At 39.0% G+C, this 20,454-nt stretch overlaps 1 pseudogene; it reads left to right on the top strand.

The window, feature by feature from the left end:
• Window positions 1-8,456: 8,456 nt before the first annotated feature.
• On the top strand, window positions 8,457-19,063 carry LOC147456439 (uncharacterized; annotated as a pseudogene).
• The last annotated feature ends 1,391 nt before the right edge of the window (window positions 19,064-20,454 follow it).

Genomic DNA, 20,454 nt, shown 5'->3' with positions numbered 1-20,454 from the left:
GGATGAAATTTCAAAATGTCACCTGCCTAGGGAAGCACCACCACATTCGTGGATCCATCCCAATCAAACCCTCCTGTATCGAACCAAAACATGGATGCAATTCAACAGACTACACAACCAATCAAACAAAAATACATAGACTGCATTCTATGCCTCCGATGATCTTGGCCTGGGTCTTCCTCACTAGGGGAAACAAGATGCAAATTTAGCAACAATAAAAGAAGCAGTTCAACTGCATCAATATCATCCATCCTACATTTCCCAAAAAAAAACGCATTAAAGAATAATACCAAGCCAAATTTTGGATCCATTTAATTCCTTCCTCCCTCGCTCCCTCCCTCAAAACACTTTTATGGCAATTAGTCAAGTACCTTGGGTTGGGTGACAATCTTTGTGAGGTCTAGTTGAGATTTTATGTACATCTCCATTCGTCGAGCCTCTCGTCCATCTTGAGCTTCAGCAATCTTTCCTCGTAGGAAGCCCGCTCCTTCTCGTAGTCTTTCATTGTTTGGGCCATCCCTTTCATCCCCTCCCCAAGCACTTTGGCAATAGATCGTAGCGATGTGCGTTTGGGCCCTTTCACTTTTTGCGCTTTAACTTCAAGAAGGGCTTGGACCTGGGGATCCGTGTTGCATCCCCCACATCCGCTGCGCCAGCCACACTTGCAGTCTCCTCTACAATAGTCGCACCCTCGCCTCCACCTTCGCCCCCTGTCTCCCCACCAATCTCTCCCTCCCCCTCATCCTCTCCATCATTGCAGCCATCTCCCTATTGAGTGCCCTGACTCCCTGCATGAGTGCTTTGTGAGCTAGCACTATCAAAGGTTGCCAGAATCCCAACACATCATGGAGTGGATGACCACAAAAGTGTCCACCACCTTGAAGTATTCCCATGTGGACCTTACCCCCCCAGTGGTTGTTATTTTCTTTTTTTATTTTTTTTATTTTTTTCTAAGAGTGTCTATGCGGTTCTTGACCTACTCTTGTGTGAAGGTGCCAGTGACCTCATTGTTTACTTGCAATGTAACTTCGTCCCAGTATTTTGGTCTCAAATTGCCTATGTTCACATGAGACCATCGATCTTCGTAGTGTTTAAGCAAGGCCGATGTTGCGGTCTCGTCCCACACTGGTATCACCACATGAGGGTGTCTAGCCCCCTTGGTCAATTCACTAGATGAAGTCACAGGAGGACGCATTGAAACAATAGCTGGGGTAGTGGATAGAAGAGAAGTCCCAACATTCAATGTGGGCATGGTCATAGAAGCCCCCATGCGAGGAGGCCTAAAGCCTTGAGGAATCAATGGGGAAAATGATGCAGGGAGGGGTCTTGGCCGTATGAAGGAAACACCCGGAACAACACTCCGCTGGAAAGGGATGGTCAGCTAACTCAATCCTATGTTCTCAATTGACTGACCCTCAATCAATGAGCCCCCCCATCCATCCTTCTGAAGCAACTACATAAACCCTAGGTCTTCGTTCAATTGGGTTTTAAACATTGTTTCCCTATCACCCAACCCACTAGTCTCTCTTGAAGGAGCATTCTCTTGGCTGCCTAAAGCTCCCTCGTTAACCCTAGACATTTGTTGACCACCTCTAGGTCGCTTTTGGATCTGTGCATTGTAGTGACTCATGTGATTTTGGCCTCCAAATATCCCTAACAATCAATGACATGCATTCATAGACTCAAGAAGGGAAACATGCATTTCAACTATTGGGAGACCCTCCTCTAAAACCAAAAGGCAATTTATACAAGCTGTCTATCAAGAATATTTTTTTCTGGAAATGCATAGAACAGTACTCATAAAGTAAACATTATGCAAAAACAATAATCGAATGATACCTCTGGCAACAATAATTAGTGTGTGTGTGTGTGTAATTGAGTAGCATCACATGTCTGTTGTTTTTGTTTTTTGTTTGTCCTTTTTTTTTTTGGGGGGGGGGGGGGGGGGGGGGAGGGAGTCAAATCCAATACCTCATTTAGTTGATTATCGTGAGCTTGTGAAGCTGTCGAAATGAACTTCTGCAAGCGTGTGTGGAGAACCAAAACAGAAGCGCTTAATATGAAGGCTTTTGCACACAGAAAGATGCCGGGAAGGGGATGGAGAGCCGTTGCGACCTCTTGCTTTTAATTGGTGAGACAAATATGGCATGGCTAGCGGGAGTGGGGGAGGCCTACTTCTTCTCGACAAGCGACCATCTAGAAAGTGCATGCCACATCAACGTATTTGTAGCCAGTCGAAGCTATTTTTGTCTTGTGCTCACTACAAGAGGAGCAGGGCGAGGTCTTCCCAGTAGGCAGATCTCTCTCTCTCTCTCTCTCTCTCTCTATATATATATATATATATATATATATATATATATATATATATATATATATATATATATAGGTGGAGGGACAAGTGTCAAGTTGTCATTTTCTCTCTCGTGAGAGAGCAAGTGTCAGTCCGTCGCAGGCCCTCTCTGTGTGCACGCACGAGGCAGGGCTAAGGGGAAGGTATTGAGATGTAGAGAGAAAGAGAGAGAGACGAGACAAGAGACACACCATATACGCTCCCAAAGATTGATTCATATTGAGGACAAGATACAAATATATAGGTGAGACCAAGTTGAGTAGAGTTAGCCATATATAGCTTCAACACCCCCACTCAAACAAAGGTCTCTAGGTTTGGATGAAAAAACCCTTGGGGATCAAGGGAAAAACCCAAGCCCCTATACAATGCGAAAATATGAACCAACGATGATGATGTGAAAGTGAATTGTGCATCTATGTACAAATTTTCAAGTGACTTAGAGATCCCAATGTGCAAATGTGGAGTGTGCATAGTGCATGGTACCTAAAATATTACAATGTCATATGTACAAAGCTATCACAATAGCAAAGAAGATAATCTAGAAAGAGTGAGGCCGAAGAAACTCCAAGCTCCGAGCGCAAGAGGATGAAACGTAACTCGCTGAGGCCGTTGGTCAAAATGTCTACAATCATCTTGTCACTTGGACAATGTTCAACCATAATGGTTTCTTTGCGTACTTCATACCTGACATAATGATAATGGACAGCAATGTGCTTTGACTTATTATGTTGAACATAGTCTTTTGCAAGACTAATAGCACTTTGGTTGTCACACCGCAAGGGTGTGCTAGAAAGAGGAGAGTGACCAATATCAACCATCATTTGTCGAAGACAAATCAACTCACGAGCTGCAAGTGATGCCGCAACATATACTGACTCAGTCATAGAAACTGCAACACAACGTTGTTTCTTGCTGATCCAAGAAACAAGACAACCATTTATAAAGAAGCAATTTCCACTAGTAGATCGCATAGATAAGTGTGAGCTTGCCCAGTCTGCATCTGTGTAACCCAAAAGAGAAAGAGATTGCATAGAATCCGATGTGAGTTGTCGTCAATAGACTAAACCAAAATCTGTAGTGCCTTTAAAGTATTTCAATACACGCTTTGTAGCAAACTAATGCTTAAGAGAAGGATATGCAAGATGTTGTCCAAGATAATTAGTAGCAAAGAGAATATCAGGACGAGTGTTCATGCCAACAAACTGAAGACATCCAATCAAGTTAGCATAAGGTTGATTTGTGACAAGTTGACCGCCATTGTCAGAAGTGTTCTTCGTAGAGCTCGCAAGACAAGGTGTGTTGGCTAAATGTGCAGATTCCATACCAAATTTTTGAATAGTATCTGCAATAAACTTGATTGTCGAAGGAATAAAATACATTTTGTACAGTTCCGTTGGATTTGAATGCCAAGACAAGAGTGAATCTCTCCAAGATCCACCATATCAAATGCAGAAGACAATAACTTTTTCACTTGCTGAAGAAATCCCAAATCATTGGAAACAAGGATGGTATCATCCACATAAAGAGCAAGAATCACAAAACTGCTACCTTGGCGTTTTATGTATAAGTTGGGGTCTGATGAGCAAGAGATGAATCCTTTAGAGGTGAGAAAAAGATCAAATTTTGTATGCCAGGCTTGCAAAGCTTGTTTGAGACCATATAGTACCTTATGGAGTTGAGCAACAAGGTCTTCTTTACCTGGAATAACAAACCCTTTTGGTTGTTCCATATAAATTTCCTCTTCCAAGTCACCATTAAGAAAAGCAGTTCGCACATCCATTTGATGAGCTTCTAAATCAAATTGAATAGCAAATGCCAATAAAACTTGAACACTTGTAATGCGAACAACTGGTGAAAAAGTCTCTTGATAATCAACACCAGATACTTGGGAGTAACATTTTGCAACTAAACGGGCCTTGAACTTGTCAAAAGATCCATCTGCGTTTACTTTTGTCTTATACACCCACTTACATTTAATAGTTGTACGACCAGGAGGTAATTCAGTTAGTATCCATGTACCTTTAGAGATAAGAGAATCGTACTCTGCTTCCATAGCCTCTTGCCATTGATCCTTTTGTGGTGAAGAGATAGCTTCATCATAAGTAACGGGTTCTTCAGAAGTAGAAAAAGCAGTATCAGCAATATCGTCATCATAAACATGACATGAACCATGTTCAAAATCAATAGGTAGATCAACAAAAATATCAATATCATCATTGGAAACATTCGGAATGGATGGTTGTGAAGAGGAAAGTTGCTCTATAGGAAGAGTTTCATCTTCTAAAAGAAATGGAAAAGCCTGAAGCAATGATTTAGTATCATCAGAATCATCCATGGACCATGAGCCTCCCATAAGCTGTTCGTTAAAAGTAGCATCACGATTCACAATTACTTTCTTGGAGGAAGGGTCATAGAATTTGTAGCCTTTGGAAGTGTCAGAATATCCAATTAAAATAACTTTAAGACCAGGAGCATCAAGCTTTGATCGTGTTTCTTTGGGAACATGAATATAAGCAATACATCCAAAGGTTCAAAAAGGAGATACAGAAGGAATGTCACCTGTCCATGCTGTGATGGGTATCTTACCAGAGGGTGCAGTAGTAGGAAGATGATTCTGAATAAATACTGCTGTCAAAGTAGCTTCAGCCCAAAAAACACGAGATAAGCCAGAATGAATCAGCATACATGTTACAACATTGAGAATAGTGCGATTCTTTCGTTCAGTAACACCGTTCTGTTGAGGCGAATATGGAATAGTGTGTTCATGATGAATTCCACTGTCAGCACAGTAACTCACAAACTCTCAAGAAACATATTCGCCTCCATTGTCACTACGAAGCTTCTTAAGGCGACGACCAGTTTGAAGTTCCGCAGCCTTGTGGAATTGTTTGAAAACAGATAAGGCTTCAGATTTTTATCTAAGTAGAAATACAGTCGTATACCTTGAGAAATCATCAATAAAAGTAATGAAGTAGCAATATTGTGATCTTGAAGAAGGTAGAGGTCCACATATATTATTATGAACAAGATCCAATATGTCATGAGAATGAGTTGTATTTGAAAGAGGAAAGGGTTTACGATTGTGTTTCCCAAGAGCACAAAATTCACAAACTCCCATATGGGGATGGGCTTTAAGATCCATGCCATGAAAAAGATCACGACGTTGAAGATCAAGGAGTTTTGAGAAATCAGCATGAACAAAACGGTGATGCCATACTTTGCAATCATGATTACCTGGAGCACTGACAACATTTGCTACAACATCGTTGAGAGAGAGTTCAAACAAATTACCGTTTCGAGGAGCAGTGGCTATAGTCTGTCTATCTTTCTCAATTCGGCATTTGGTATGATCAAATCCAACAAACAGACCAAGATCAACAAGTCTATCAACTGAAAGAAAATTACGTTGAAGATCTGGTACATGTAACACTCCTCGCAAAATTCAAGTGGAAGAAGATAAGGTACCAATATATAAGTCTCCAATACCCTTTACTTGACAAGTAGTATCATCAGCAAGATAAACAACACGTTGAACTGGCAGTGGATGATAATTATGGAGCCACTTAGACTGATATGTCATATTTCCTGTAGCACCAGAATCGACAATAAAAAGTGATCCATCATGTACATGAAGTATTCTGTCTGGAGCAACTGAACATAGGACGTAGCTTGTTTCTGGTACAATGTTGTTTCGATGTTTAGTAGCATATGCTCTATTCGGATCTTTGTCGAATCGACGCTTATAGCACATATGAGTGGGATGATCAGATCATCCACAATATTCACAAGAAGAAGAAGAAGAGTCTCTAGATAAACGTGGTTGTTTTGTGATAATATTGTGTTCTTCATCATATTGACGTGCCCAACAATCATCTTCAGTATGGCCACTTTTGTTGCAGTAAGAACATTGCTTATTAGGAAATTTGAGACGAGAGAAAATATTACTGTGACGGCCACCTCTACGGTTTCCTCGTTGAAATGGACGCCTTCGAGCATAAAAAGCACGTTCCATCTGTTGTGACTCAGTCTCCTCTTGTGAAATCATAGTTGTATCGTGACCAGCATTACGACGTTCTTGACGTTGAGAGTATTCAATTAAAGACATGCAGGCTTGGTCGAAATCAAGACCATCTTTATTAGAGAGAATAGTAACAATGTTATCATAAGAAGAGTCCTTCACCGTATCAAGGAGAAGTGTAATCAGTTGCTTTTGTGGAACAGGATCATCGGCAACATCAAGTTGATTAATAATAGATTTGAAATATTCAATATGTCCCGTCATGGCAGCTTCATATTGTAACTTGTTAAGCAACCCTCTCAAATAAAGTATTTCTGTAACAGATTTCTTCTAAAAGTTTGCAATAAGGTACTTCCATACGTCGTGAGAAGTAGGCAGTTCATACATATCAAGCAAAAGGAAATCAGTAAGAGCAAAAAGAATATACCGACGAGCTGCTTTATCACGTCATTGCCAATCCGTATAGGCAACATTCCAATCTTCAAATATAGGTCCTTCAGTGATAAGCACGTTATCATTATCCATATCAACAGGTTGAGGTGGACTAACAGGATTTCCAAGAACAACATCGGAGAGTTCATCGCCTTCAAGAATTAACAACATCTTTGCTTTCCAGCCTGGAAATCCTTGACCGTGGAAAGGAGGAACAGAACGCTGGCCAGAAGGAAAGCCGTTGACGAGAATATTCATAGCCATATCTTGTTGCGAAAAGACGTATAAGAAAAGATCGCAAAATATGCACACCATATATGGTGAAGGTCACAATTGAGAATGAGAGAGATATGAGGACTACGTTCTGTCAATGATAAACGTAAGAAGAATACTCAAGGAACGTCCAAAGATGTGAGAGACGTCACCCAAAAAAAGCAGGGTAAAGGAGATGTTAATAATGAAAGAGTCCTCAAAATAGAGTGGCATGAGACGCAAGATTGACGGCCACAATACGAATAGCAAAAAGCTAAATCTTCTCGAAAAAGTTAACGTCAAAATAAGAAAAACGACCGCGGACGCTTCACAAAGAAGTAGGACGAAGAAAGCTGCGTCAAGCTCAATTGCAGTAAAAACAGCATAACTTTCTGCTGCGAACTCTGATTGACGCAAACCTAGAACTCAAATCAAAGAGCTCGAGGAGATGAACAAGTTTTGAGCAGAATAGCCCAAAAAATTGATTTGAAGTTCAGGGTGTCATCAACAAGAAAACGTTATCAACGATTAGATTGATTAGCAATAAACGATACACAAAACACTAATCATATTCTTCTTAACACAAAACAACCACAGTTAACAAGAATCAACGCTCAAAAAATAAAATTTGTAGCAATTTTGAATCTTATATGCGAATCGTATACACATACTGTTTTGTCACCATGAATTGAATCGGTGCGTGATCGTTACCGCTCTGATACCATGTTGAGATGTAGAGAGAAAGAGAGAGAGAGACGAGACACTGAGACACACCATATACGCTCCCAAAGACTGATTCATATTGAGGACAAGATACAAATATACAGGTGAGACCATGTTGAGTAGAGTGAGCCATATATAGCTCCAACAGAAGGCATCTCTCTCTCTCTCTCTCTCTCTCTCTCTCAGGAGGTCGGGCGATCTGTGCAAAGGGATCGGCAGGTAAGGGGCTTGCATGGAGGAGATGGGGAGATCCTCGACGCACTAGAAAAGGGTGGGGGGAACGCAAGGTAGGTGAGCCTCCTCTCTATATGGCACGCCATTAAAATGGAGGGGATCAATGGTGGGGCTTTCCAGGTCCGTTGGATTGTGCGAGCGGGTAAATTCGGGTCGGCATTGAGGGAATCGAGGCACTGCTGACAGCTCTGCAACCGAGTAATGACGAGGGTGTTTTGGGCTACGCAAGTGAAAGCGAGGATACGATATGATGGTAAGGGATGCTCTCATTCTTTGCTTCAATGCTTTTATTATTGTATCTTATGTATGAAATTCTAAATTTAAAATTGTTTGCATGCTTAAATGTCTCTCTAGTCAAGAAAATACAAGAATAACAAACATGAGGAAGAAGAAGAAAAGGAGATGGATTTAGAACATGAGGATAATGCTTTCTCACCTACTAAGAGTATGGAGAGTGAAGATGAATATACATCGCAAATGGAGGATGAGGAACATCCTAAAACAAGATCTCCGGTAATTTGCTAACTATTGGTTGTTTTATTACTTTGTACCCATACATTGTCACGGCTTTATTTTCAATTTTTTACATTTTTGTTTTCTTTTATTTCTATTCCATTAAACAAAATGAGGCATTGATCATGTCGCCAATGAAAAATGGTAAAGGTAAAATACAAACACATATAGAAATTTCTTCTCCAAGTGGGAATACTTATGTGCATGACCTCTTGATGGGCTCAAACACACCATGGTACGCTGTCTTCTATATAATGGCTCATTTCCTTTTTGACATAGAATGTAGTGAGTGACCTATGCCTAATAGATCTTCTAAGTGTATCCCCATCCAATTGTGTTCATCCAGATATGGACTTGAGATAACATATGATGCTAAACTTGCAAGTGACATTACACACAAGAGGGCAAGTTCACGTGCACTCAATTTATTTGTCATGTAAGTGTTGCTTGTTAGAGTTTATTTTTGATTGAATAGTTTAGGAATACGTAGCATAATAAGGCCATGAACTTATAGGTGGATGGAGCACATTTTTGAAGAGGAGACTCTCAATCATTTTTGGCTCATTGATATCTTGTGGTTGTCTTTTGCTCGAACCTTGCTTAGTGAGAGGGCAATGCAAAACTACTTTGGCAGAGTTGACCTTTCCAACCACATGCTCACTTTTTTCCCAATTATGAATGAGTATGGAGATGCTAGTGATGTATGATTTATTCATATGTGTCTACCTCAACTTTTACATATATTGTGCAAATGTCTTCTGGCAGAGGCCATTGGACGCTTGATGTATTTTGCAATTGCCATGTATGGCATGTGTCTCACTTACAAAAATACAAGAGTGCAATTTTGTTCTTTGAATCTCTTGCCTTGCAAGAAATTTATTGGTATAGTATCCCCTTGAAGAGGTATGTGTAGCTCTCCTTACACTCTTGTGGTGTCAATTAGTAAATAGGATAGTTATATTTGTGCTTTCAGAGTTTTGTAGTATTGAAGATTATACATCGCATCCAGTTCTCAGAAAAGAGCTTTTAGATTTGGAAAAATGTCATGTTAGAACAATGGAGGTATATCTGGTATTGTGTTGAAAAAAAATTGATGATTTGGCTTCTATACAAGTTTTGTATGTGGTATTTTTTTCTTTTTGTTTAGATGCCAAGGCAAGCAAATAGTAGGGATTGTGGGTACTACATCATAGTTGTCATGAAGTTATTGATCAAAGGTGGTGTGAGTAATCACACACTAAAAAAGTGGGTAAGTATATCATGAGCTTGTGCTTTTGGTGATACTTATGACTAAAATGGATTATGATTCTAAAATGTCTCAATCACTTTAAAATTTTGCAGGTCATTTTAGGATGGTTCTCTCATGCGGTCGTGGAGATGCTCAAGTTGGAGCTTAGTGCTTGGACACTGTACATTGTGATGCTTCGTAGATCACCTAGCTATTAGAAAGCCGTGACAATGATCTATGGTTTTTCTACTTTGATGAACAACAATTCAAGAAATGTACCTTTTTTGAGGGATGCACGTATATTTATGTGTCTTTTGGAGAAATGTATACTTATTTATGCATGTTTTTTGTATGACTACATTCAAGGAATATAATGAGAAAATATGATAACATTGTTACTATTCTCTCTAATAAAGATGGTCTTGATTTCGACCAAGCCCGCATGTCTTTAATTGAATACTCTCAACGTCAAGAATGTCGTAATGCTGGTCATGATACAACTATGATTTCACAAGAGAAAACTGAGTCACAACAGATGGAACGTACTTTTTATGCTCGAAGGCGTCCATTTTCAACGAGGAAACCACAGAGGTGGCCGTTGCGGTAATATTTTCTCTCCTCTCAAATTTCCTAATAAGCAATGTTCTTACTGCAACAGAAATGGCCATACTGAAGGTGATTGTTGGGCATGTCAATATGATTCTCCTGGTCTTAAAGTTATTTTTATTGGATATTCTGACACTTCCAAAGGCTACAAATTCTATGACCCTTCCTCCAAGAAAGTAATTGTGAATCATGATGCTACTTTTAACGAACAGCTTATGGGAGGCTCATGGTCCATGGATGATTCTGATGATATTGAATCATTGCTTCAGGCTTTTCCATTTCTTTCAGATTATGAAACTCTTCCTATAGAGAAACTTTTCTCTTCACAACCATCCATTCCGAATGTTGCCAATGATGATATTGATATTTTTGTTGATCTGCCTATTGAGTTTGAACATGGCTCATGTCATGTTTATGATGACGATATTGCTGATAATGTTTTTTCTACTTCTGAAGATCCGGTCACTTATGATGAAGCTATCTCTTCACCACAAAAGGATCAATGGCAAGAGGCTATGGAAGCAGAGTACGATTCTCTTATCTCTAAAGGTACATGGATACTAACTGAATTACCTCGTGGTTGTACAGCTACTAAATGTAAGTGGGTGTATAAGACAAAAGTAAAAGAAGATGGATCTTTTGACAAATTCAAGGCACGTTTAGTTGCAAAAGGTTACTCCCAAGTAGCCGGTGTTGATTATCAAGAGACTTTTTCACCAGCTGTTTGCATTACAAGTGTTCGAGTTTTATTGGCATTTGCTGTTCAATTTGATTTAGAAGCTCATCAAATGGATGTGCGAACTTCTTTTCTTAATGGTGAGTTGGAAGAGGAAATTTATATGGAACAACCAAAAGGGTTTGTTATTCCAGGTAAAGAAGACCTTGTTGCTCAACTCCATAAGGCACTATATGGTCTCAAACAAGCTTCGCGATCCTGGTTTACAAAATTTGATCTTTTTCTCATCTCTAAAGTATTCATCTCTTGCTCTTCAGACCCCAACTTATACATAAAATGCCAAGGTAGCAGTTTTGTGATTCTTGCTCTTTATGTGGATGATACCATCCTTGTTTCCAATGATTTGGGATTTCTTCACCAAGTGAAAAAGTTATTGTCTTCTGCATTTGATATGGTGGATCTTGGAGAGATTCACTCGTGTATTGGCATTCAAGTACAACGGAACCGTACAAAAGGTATTTTATTCCTTCGATAGTCAAAATTTATTGCAGATACTATTCAAAAATTTGGTATGGAATCTGCACATTCAGCCAATACACCTTGTCTTGTGAGCTCTACGAAGAACACTTCTGACAATGGCGGTTAACTTGTCACAAATCAACCTTATGCTAACTTGATTAGATGTCTTCAGTTTTTTGGCATGAACACTCGTCCTGATATTCTGTTTGTTGCTAATTATCTTGGACAACATCTTGCATGTCCTTCTCTTAAGCATTGGTTTGCTGCAAAGCGTGTATTGAAATACTTGAAAGGCACTACAGATTTTGGTTTAGTCTATCGATGACAACTCACATAGGATTCTATGCAATCTCTTTCTCTTTTGGGTTACACAGATGCAAACTGGGCAAGCTCACATTTATCTATGAAATCTACTAGTGGAAATTGCTTCTTTAAAAATGGTTGTCTTGTTTCTTGGACTAGCAAGAAACAACGTGGTGTTGCAGTTCAACGACTGAGTCAGAATATGTTGCGGCATCACTTGTAGCTCGTGAGTTCATTTGGCTTCGACAAATTCTGGTTGATATTGGTCACTCTCCTCTTTCTAGCACACCCTTGCGGTGTGACAACCAAAGTGCTATTAGTCTTGCAAAGACTATGTTCAACATATTAAGTCAAAGCACATTGCTATCCATTATCATTATGTCACGTATGAGGTACACAAAGGAACCATTATGGTTGAACACTGTCCAAGTGATCAGATGATTGCAGACATTTTGACCAAAGGCCTCAACGAGTCACGTTTCATCCTCTTGCGCTCGGAGCTTGGAGTTTCTTCGGCCTCACTCTTTCTAGATTAGCTTCTTCGCTATTGTAATAGCTTTGTACATATGACATTGTAATCTTTTAGGTACCATGCGCTATGCACACTCCACATTTGCACATTGTGATCTCTGAGTCACTTGAATATTTGTACATAGATGCACACTTCACTTTCACATCATCATTGCTGGTTCATATTTTCACATTGTATAGGGGCTTGGGTTTTAACTTGAACTCCCCAAGGGCTTTTTCATCCAAAGCTAGAGACCTTTGTTTGAGTGGGGGTGTTGGAGCTATATATGGCTCATCCTACTCAACTTGGTCTCACCTATATATTTGTATCTTGTCCTCAATATGAATCAGTCTTTGGGAGCGTATATGGTGTGTCTCTTGTCTCGTCTCTCTCTCTTTCTCTCTACATCTCAACAAAAATTTGGTTTGTTCTATGGGTTATGCTTTGGTCTCTTCATCAAGGCTTTTGTAGGTGTGGTATTGTAATTGTGTAAAAAATGACCAATGTTGTGATCAAGCTAGTGTGGCTTACTCACGGACATGGTAGACATGATGTACTTTTTGTTATGATGAACAACAATTCAAAACCATGTATCATTTTTGAGGATATGATCATACTTATGCATCGTTTGGAGAAATGTATATGTATTTATGCGTCTTTTTTGAGCTAGTACATTCAAGGAGTGTAATGAGAATCTTTGGTTTGTTCTATGGTTTATGCTTTGGTCTCTTCATTAAGGCTTTTGTAGGTGTGGTTTAGTAGTGGTGTAAAGAATGACCAATTTTGTGATCAAGCTAGTGTATGGATTACTCACGTACATGGTAGACATGATGTACTATTTGTTATATGACATGATGTACTTTACAATCTTGCCATCATCAACTTTTTGTGAGGATATTGATCTATGGTTTATTGATTTGATGTGGTTTTAGGGTGTCATATGACTTTCCTCGACTCATTACTTTTAAATAAAGAGCATTAGAAGAAATCCACCTTTGGCTTTTACTTAGAAAAAGAGGGTAGAGAGATAGTAAAAGAGTTTGATTATAAAAGGAAAAGGCAAAAGGATGTAATGTAGCATATACAATTGGCTTTGGTGCAAGGTATCAATCAAATAATTTGAGAGTTGTGAGGATCTTATTGGTAGAAGGGCAATAAAAACATGCTAAAACAAACCATTCTAGTGTAAGTACTCTCTCTCTTTGCCAAAATCACTTTTACTTTTGCACAACATTACTTAAAGAGCTCTTGAAAAGAACTTGAGAACAAGTAATAGAATTGCTAGTAAATTCGGACTGCATAATTAGTAAATTCGGGTTGTAGATAACTTCAATTTGGCATGCTCTCTGAAATTTTGGTAAAGCTGGGTTGCGAATTTAGTAAATTCGGGTGTAAACTTGAAGAACCAATACATGACCACATAACATGAATGAGACTTATAAACTAAAATTATAGAAGTGATAAGCATCCAGATTTGGAATCTAGCTCCAGGATCCAATAAAAATGTCTGTGTACAACAATGAGTACAATAAATACAAGGACACTCATCAAATTGAACAAGGTTACGACCTTGTTGGTTTTTTCTATGAAGAATACTAGTTTGGCAAGCGAGATTCTTAGGGTGGGTGATTGGTCCCTTGATGTCTCCTTCAATCAAAGTCTCACAATCTACTTTGCGCTTCCCATGGCCAAGAGGATTTTGAGTGACATGTGCTTGAGCTTGGCAAATGCTACCTCGCATTGGCAGTTGAACATTAAAAAATCAAAAAGTTAGACATTGAACACCTTGGGAAATGTAAGGAGCCTTCACCTATGGAATGAGATTTTCCACCCATGCTTTCTGAACATGAAACCAACATAGAATAATGTGACATGAAATTTAACGACGTGGCCCTTATATTAGCATTTCTTAACGATGTGCATATTGATCAATCACACTTGAAAATGCTTCTAGTTCTTGTTGTGACTTGTCAATGACGAGTGCAACTGGTCGAATGCATCCCATTCTTGCAAATATTATTTTGAGTGTCACCTCCAAAGTAGTAACATTATGATGTGCCCATTTATCCGTTGTGCATAACATGAACCATAACGGTATGCCTCGTCCAAGTTGGTTGGGTATTACTGCTGCAAATAAGGGAAGACCAAACACATCTGTCTTGAATGTGTCAATTGCCCATGAATTGTTGGAAGAGAATCGCATAGCCATATGTAGCATCCAATAATCTTGCCGAATTAAAATGAATGGTTTTTCCTTTGGATTTTGTGCGTTTGGATTATAAGGCTAGAAATAGACCACCCGCGTACATAGAACATGTCAATAGAATACTAGCAAGATGTTGATGGAGAAGAAGCGGTAGATTTATAACCTTTTATTGTTTTTGTAAAGGTGCAACCTCACTATGCATGGTTGCCTAATCATCATTAGGAATTCTACCTGTACACACAACCACGATAAATAAAAGCAATGATATACACCTCAATAATGGCAAAAGAATAAGGCTGAGCCTACCTTCAATGCGTTTTTGATAGGACAACATTTGAACCTCCTTGGGAATCATAAAGAACCGAAATATGATGTGATCAAGCATGGTAGGTCTCTCCCTTTGATACCTTTCTTTAGATAGTGACGTTTGTGCAACATGATGAGAGCTACTGATAGCAAAAAAATCCTTAGCACAACATTTCACAATAGATGGGTGTATTGGAAAATGATAGAGATCACTTCTACAATCCGGGACATGGCCGTAATGATTAGGGTAAATATTTATAGTAACCTCATATTTATGTTTATCATTACAAATATAGTCAATCACAAGAGTTGTAGACTGCTGCTTCCTTGCAAACCGCACCATAATTAGTCTTATTTTGTGCTCAATCATTAGTTTCTCTAGTTGAAAATCCAAATTGGTTTTGAATGTACTTATTACATATGATGGAACCATGTTAAGATCAAACTTCCATTGAGACGACACGTTAGTCTTCTTTTTATGGGTACATATACAAGAGCTGACAAAATCTTTGATGTAGGATATGGGAATCTCATAGCTATGTGCATCAATGCACCATGTGGACTTCAATGTACCAAGTGTGTTGGCAAGATCTCTATGACAAGATGATCCATCTATGTGATGCCCACCCTCAACAATGGTTTTCCAATCCTCCACACACGCGATTCTCATGGATGGGTTGAGTTTGAGACAAACACAAAGTGAACCATTTTCTTCTTCTCTGAAGCAAAATGTAGTCTTTAATTTTGCACCACTTCTTAAGATCAAGCATCCCTGTATGATAAATCATTTTGAGTGTATGAAAAGATATGGAGATATCCTCATTGAGCAATGTGATCATTAAGATATATGCACCCCTATCAAATGAGAAGTCCCTGGAAGATATATGATGAGTCACATCCATTCATGGAGTCCTCAGCATTGGCATTATCAGGGTCCTGTTCATTTTGTGTATGTTCGTGTGCATCATCTTCTTCTTCACTTGAGCTAGTATAGGAGCTTCCCTGGATGCTAAAGTCGTCATCCGCATCATCCGTTTCAACATACCACTCAATGACCACAATAGACAAGAGTGGAAGAGGGAAAGGAAAAAGGGAATAAGTATTCAGTTTAGGTGTAAGTAGGAGGAGAGAAGGAAAAAACCACACTGCATCCCACCCGAATTTACAGAACAGTCTGAATTTAGTATTTTTGAACGTAAGTTCTTCTTATGCTTGATGCCTCACACTACGTCCAAAATGATCATAATGTGAGGCAGTGAACATATTCTTGCATTTAATGACCACATTTTCTCACTTTTTAAGCTCTTAATTCCAAAAGTGATATTATTGAGTCATCATTATTTAACGTCATCCCCCCTCACCTAAATTTACCAATTTCTCTGAATTTACTAATTTTTTTGAATTTACCTAACTTCATTCACAAAAATTGACGGCCCGCTTATCTCTAAGGGGACAATGCACATGGAGCCAGCTGAGAAGTGATTCCCTTGCAAGGGTGTGAGCCGAGGTGGGAGTCATGCAGTATACATTCTAAATGGAGGGTCACATGTGGGGATCATGCATAGGAAGTTCTAAATGGAGGGTCACATGTGGGGATCATGCATAGGAACTTCTACAAAGAGACTAAACTTGTGATGCACGAGCAGGGGGAAGACAATTTTTTTCCTTTTTTTTAATGCTCACCTCCTATAAGTGGGGTATTTTCAGGGTTCTTTAATTTGTTTCTTTTCTATGAGGGTCAACTTTCAAGGATTATTGGGAGGGCTTTTTGGGGGGAACCGACAACAAAAGGGAATTATTGTGCTTGAGAGCAGTTGGAGGTGATCAAGGAAACTCGAGAAGAGCGTCAAGAGCACAAGAAAACTGGACGGTGATGAAACTTGAAGGAGTTTTTCTGTGTCGAGGGTTGCAATTTGAAGGGCATACCAAAGCGGACGTATGCAACAGAATTATAAAAGAGCAATTAAAAAAATTGAAGCTGTATCTGTTGCTAGTTGACAACATCTCTTGAGTTTCAAATCTCTGTTTCTTAGTGTCATATTAGTTAATATAATTCTGATTTGCAGTCTTCTCTCTCTCAACCTCTCTTTAATCAGCAATATTACGTGTATTAAACTATTAACTAAGTCTAACTGCACTCTTTTATCCTAGTTTGAGCATCTGCTAAGCTCCTATCTACAGTGAGAGGCTTGGTGCTTTCTCGGTCGACCTTGAAGAGCCGTGCACTCCGACAAATTTGGTATCTTGATGCAAAATTGACCGGGGTAGACCGAGTCAGACATGGTGACAAGCTAAGTGAAAGAGATGCAACACATTATAGGGCTAATGGTTGCTGTTTTGCAGCAACAATATTCAAATCAATTGCAATTTATGAACCAAACTTTGGGTACTGGTTTGAAAATCAAGAACTGGGCACTCTAATGGAATTGATATTTCTATTAATTATTGTAGCAGACAGGTGGAAAAGACTTGGCCGAGCTAGGCCTACGTATACGGAAATATATTTCATGTATTATTCAGGTGCTCTTTATGAGCTTCGGCCATTTATGACTGGCGGGCCAGTTTGTACTCACTTTGACCATTTGAGAAATCTATAAAATAAATATGTGCAAGAGGAAAATGGTCACTCTTGCACGAGGGGGAGATTGCACCCAGTGTTTGTATTGTTCTTCTCTCCTCTTCTCTTATCTCTCGCCGTGCCGGCATAGCACTCCGCTCTAGGAGGTGCGCCTGGAGGCTTCTTTTCTCTCTCTACCGCTCTATGTCTCTCTTTGTTCGAGTACGGCGTTGCATACGTGCTATGGGTTTGTGCCAGGTATGCCGATTTGTGATTTTCATGGATTGCAACATGTTATTTACGTATTTTGTAGGGCAACCCGCATTCCGTTTGTAGCACTGGTATCAGAGCACAAAGATACGCTCTTGATAATAATTAGGCAAAGAGATCCTCAAAAAAATGGCATCTAAGCAAGGGTTTGTATGATTATGCACCAATGGTAAGTGTTACAAAATTCCTTGATGCTACCTATCTCTGAAAAATCCTTCGATATCTTTACATTAATCCTTCACTAATTTGTAATTAGTGCGAGCGGTCGAATAAGATATAAAAAGATCTTGGCCTTTTATGCAATAGGATCCATATGCCATTGCATAGCATGATGAGTACTTTGAGAATTTAATTTCCTCGAATAATCTAATGGTGGGCAGGAAGAGCAGATGAGCATATGAGAGCTTATCATGGTAAGGTAGGTAATAGGATTTTATGATATGTATAGCTAGAGGAAGTAGTAGAAGAAGAATTTATCACAGCATTAAGAGACCCCATAGATCTATGCAACGAGTCTTATATTCAAGAACTCTTATTCCAAGCATGTCCATACACAAACACTGGGTGCAATCTGCCCCCGTGCAAGACTGACCATTTCCCTCTTGCACGTAATTATTTTATAGATTTCTCAAATGGTCAAAGTGAGTACAAACTGGCCGGTCGGTCATAAATGGCCGAAGCTCATAAAGAGCACTTGGATAATACATGAAATATATATATATTTCCGTATGCGTAGGTCTAAGCCTTTTCCACCTATCAGCTGCAATAATTAATAGAAATATCAATTCCATTACAGACATTGCTATGAATGAGTGTCTGCTTGAGTATGGAAGGATGTTATAGGATAAAGATGATGAAGAAGTTGTTCGGGCAGTCTATGCAAAGCTAAGATTGCAGATTTCATGATGAAGGTTGAAGCAGAAGATATACAGGGTTGAGAAAGGCATGATGAATCACATGATTTGTCCATACATGAGGGAGACATGAGAGATCACATGGTGTAGTTGTGCATGAGCATCTACAGGGTTTGAATACACTAGATTTTGAGGGCCTGAATGTACAAGAGAATGTGCTTGAAGATCCGCAAGGTGATGAATCAGAGAAGGTGCATACTCCTTCTTTATCAAGATTTTATGATGCAGGGGACACAATGTGGTAGATTGATCCTTGATTTGATGGTGCTTATTCGGACAGGTGCATGATCAAGTGCAATCTCTTGGTGTTGCCTACAATTGGGTTCATTGTGATGATCATATGGATAGGGCTTTGGATTCTAATTTCCATGAGCATGTTGAGATTTCTGCTACAGAAGTTCAAAAATATTTGGATGAGGAAGAGAATATTCATATCAGTCTATAGCAGGTATGGCTAGTATTGTGCATGCCCTATATGAAAAGCCTAGTTTACTATCTGAGATGTGTAGGGTAGAGAATTCTTCTGAAGCTGTGGACCCATAACTTATGTGTTTATTAGACGAAGCTTTGGAAGGATTCTTAGTTATGGATGCTAAGGGTATTGAGCAATCTGATTTTGTGCATAATTAAGTTTATCCTGATGCAGCTAATGAGGACCTTATACAAGTACTAGATAAGGCTATATTAGATTTTGGGTTTGTACCAAAAAGGGAATCTTTTCTTGATGTCCATCTCAGCTTGTAGATACGGATCATGACAACGTGCTTATTTGGCAATGACGTGAGAAAGTAGATCGTCGATATATTATCTTTTCTCTTACTGATTCCCTTTTGCTTGATATGTATTAAAAACCTACTTTCCACGACGTATGGAAGTACCTTATTGCAAACTTTTAGAAGAATTTGTTACAGAAATACTTTATTTGAGAGGGTTTCTTAACAAGTTACAATATAAAGTTGGTACTTCCATGACGGGACACGTTGAGTTTTTCAAATCTGTCATTAATCAACTTGCTGCTGTGAATGATCCTATTCCACACAAACAACTGATTACACTTCTCCTTGATACGGTGAAGGATTCTTCTTATGATAACATTGTTACATTCTCTCTAATAAGGATGGTCTCGATTTCAACCAAGCCTGCATGTCTTTAATTGAATACTTTTAACATCAAGAACGACGTTGTGCTGATCATGTTTCATCTATGATTTCACAAGAAGAGACTGAGTCACAATAGATGGAACCTGCTGTTTATGCTCAAAAACATCCATTTCAACGAGGAACCTCAGAAGTGGACGTCACATTAATATTTTCTCTCATCTCAAATTTCCTAATAAGCAATGTTCTTATGACATCAGAAATGTCCATACTCGAGATGATTGTTGGGAATGTCAATATGATGAAGAACACGATATTACCACTAAACAACCACGTTCATCTAGAGATTCTTCTTCTTCTTCTTGTGAATATTGTGGACGATCTAATCATCCTACTCATACGTATTATAAGCGTCCATTCAACCAAGATCGTAATAGAGCATATGCTACTGAATATCGAAACAATATTGTACCAGAAACAAGCTGCATCCTATGTTCAATTGCTCCAGACAGAATACTTCATGTACGTGATGGATCACATTTTATTGTCCATTTTGGTGCTACAAAAAATCTGACATGTCAGTATAAATGGCTCCATAACTATCATCCACTACCAGTTCAACATGTTGTTTATCTTGCTGATAATACGACTTGTCAAGTAAAGGGTATCAGAGATTTATATCTTGGTACCTTATCTTCTTCCACTCAAATTTTGCGAGTAGTGTTACATGTACCAGATC

This window comes from Adiantum capillus-veneris, chromosome 6 (assembly GCF_014529385.1).
Source record: "Adiantum capillus-veneris isolate H3 chromosome 6, ASM1452938v2, whole genome shotgun sequence".
NCBI classification, from domain to species: domain Eukaryota; kingdom Viridiplantae; phylum Streptophyta; class Polypodiopsida; order Polypodiales; family Pteridaceae; genus Adiantum; species Adiantum capillus-veneris.
Note: the sequence above shows the minus strand (reverse complement) of the source record. Positions and strands in the feature narration are given on the sequence as shown.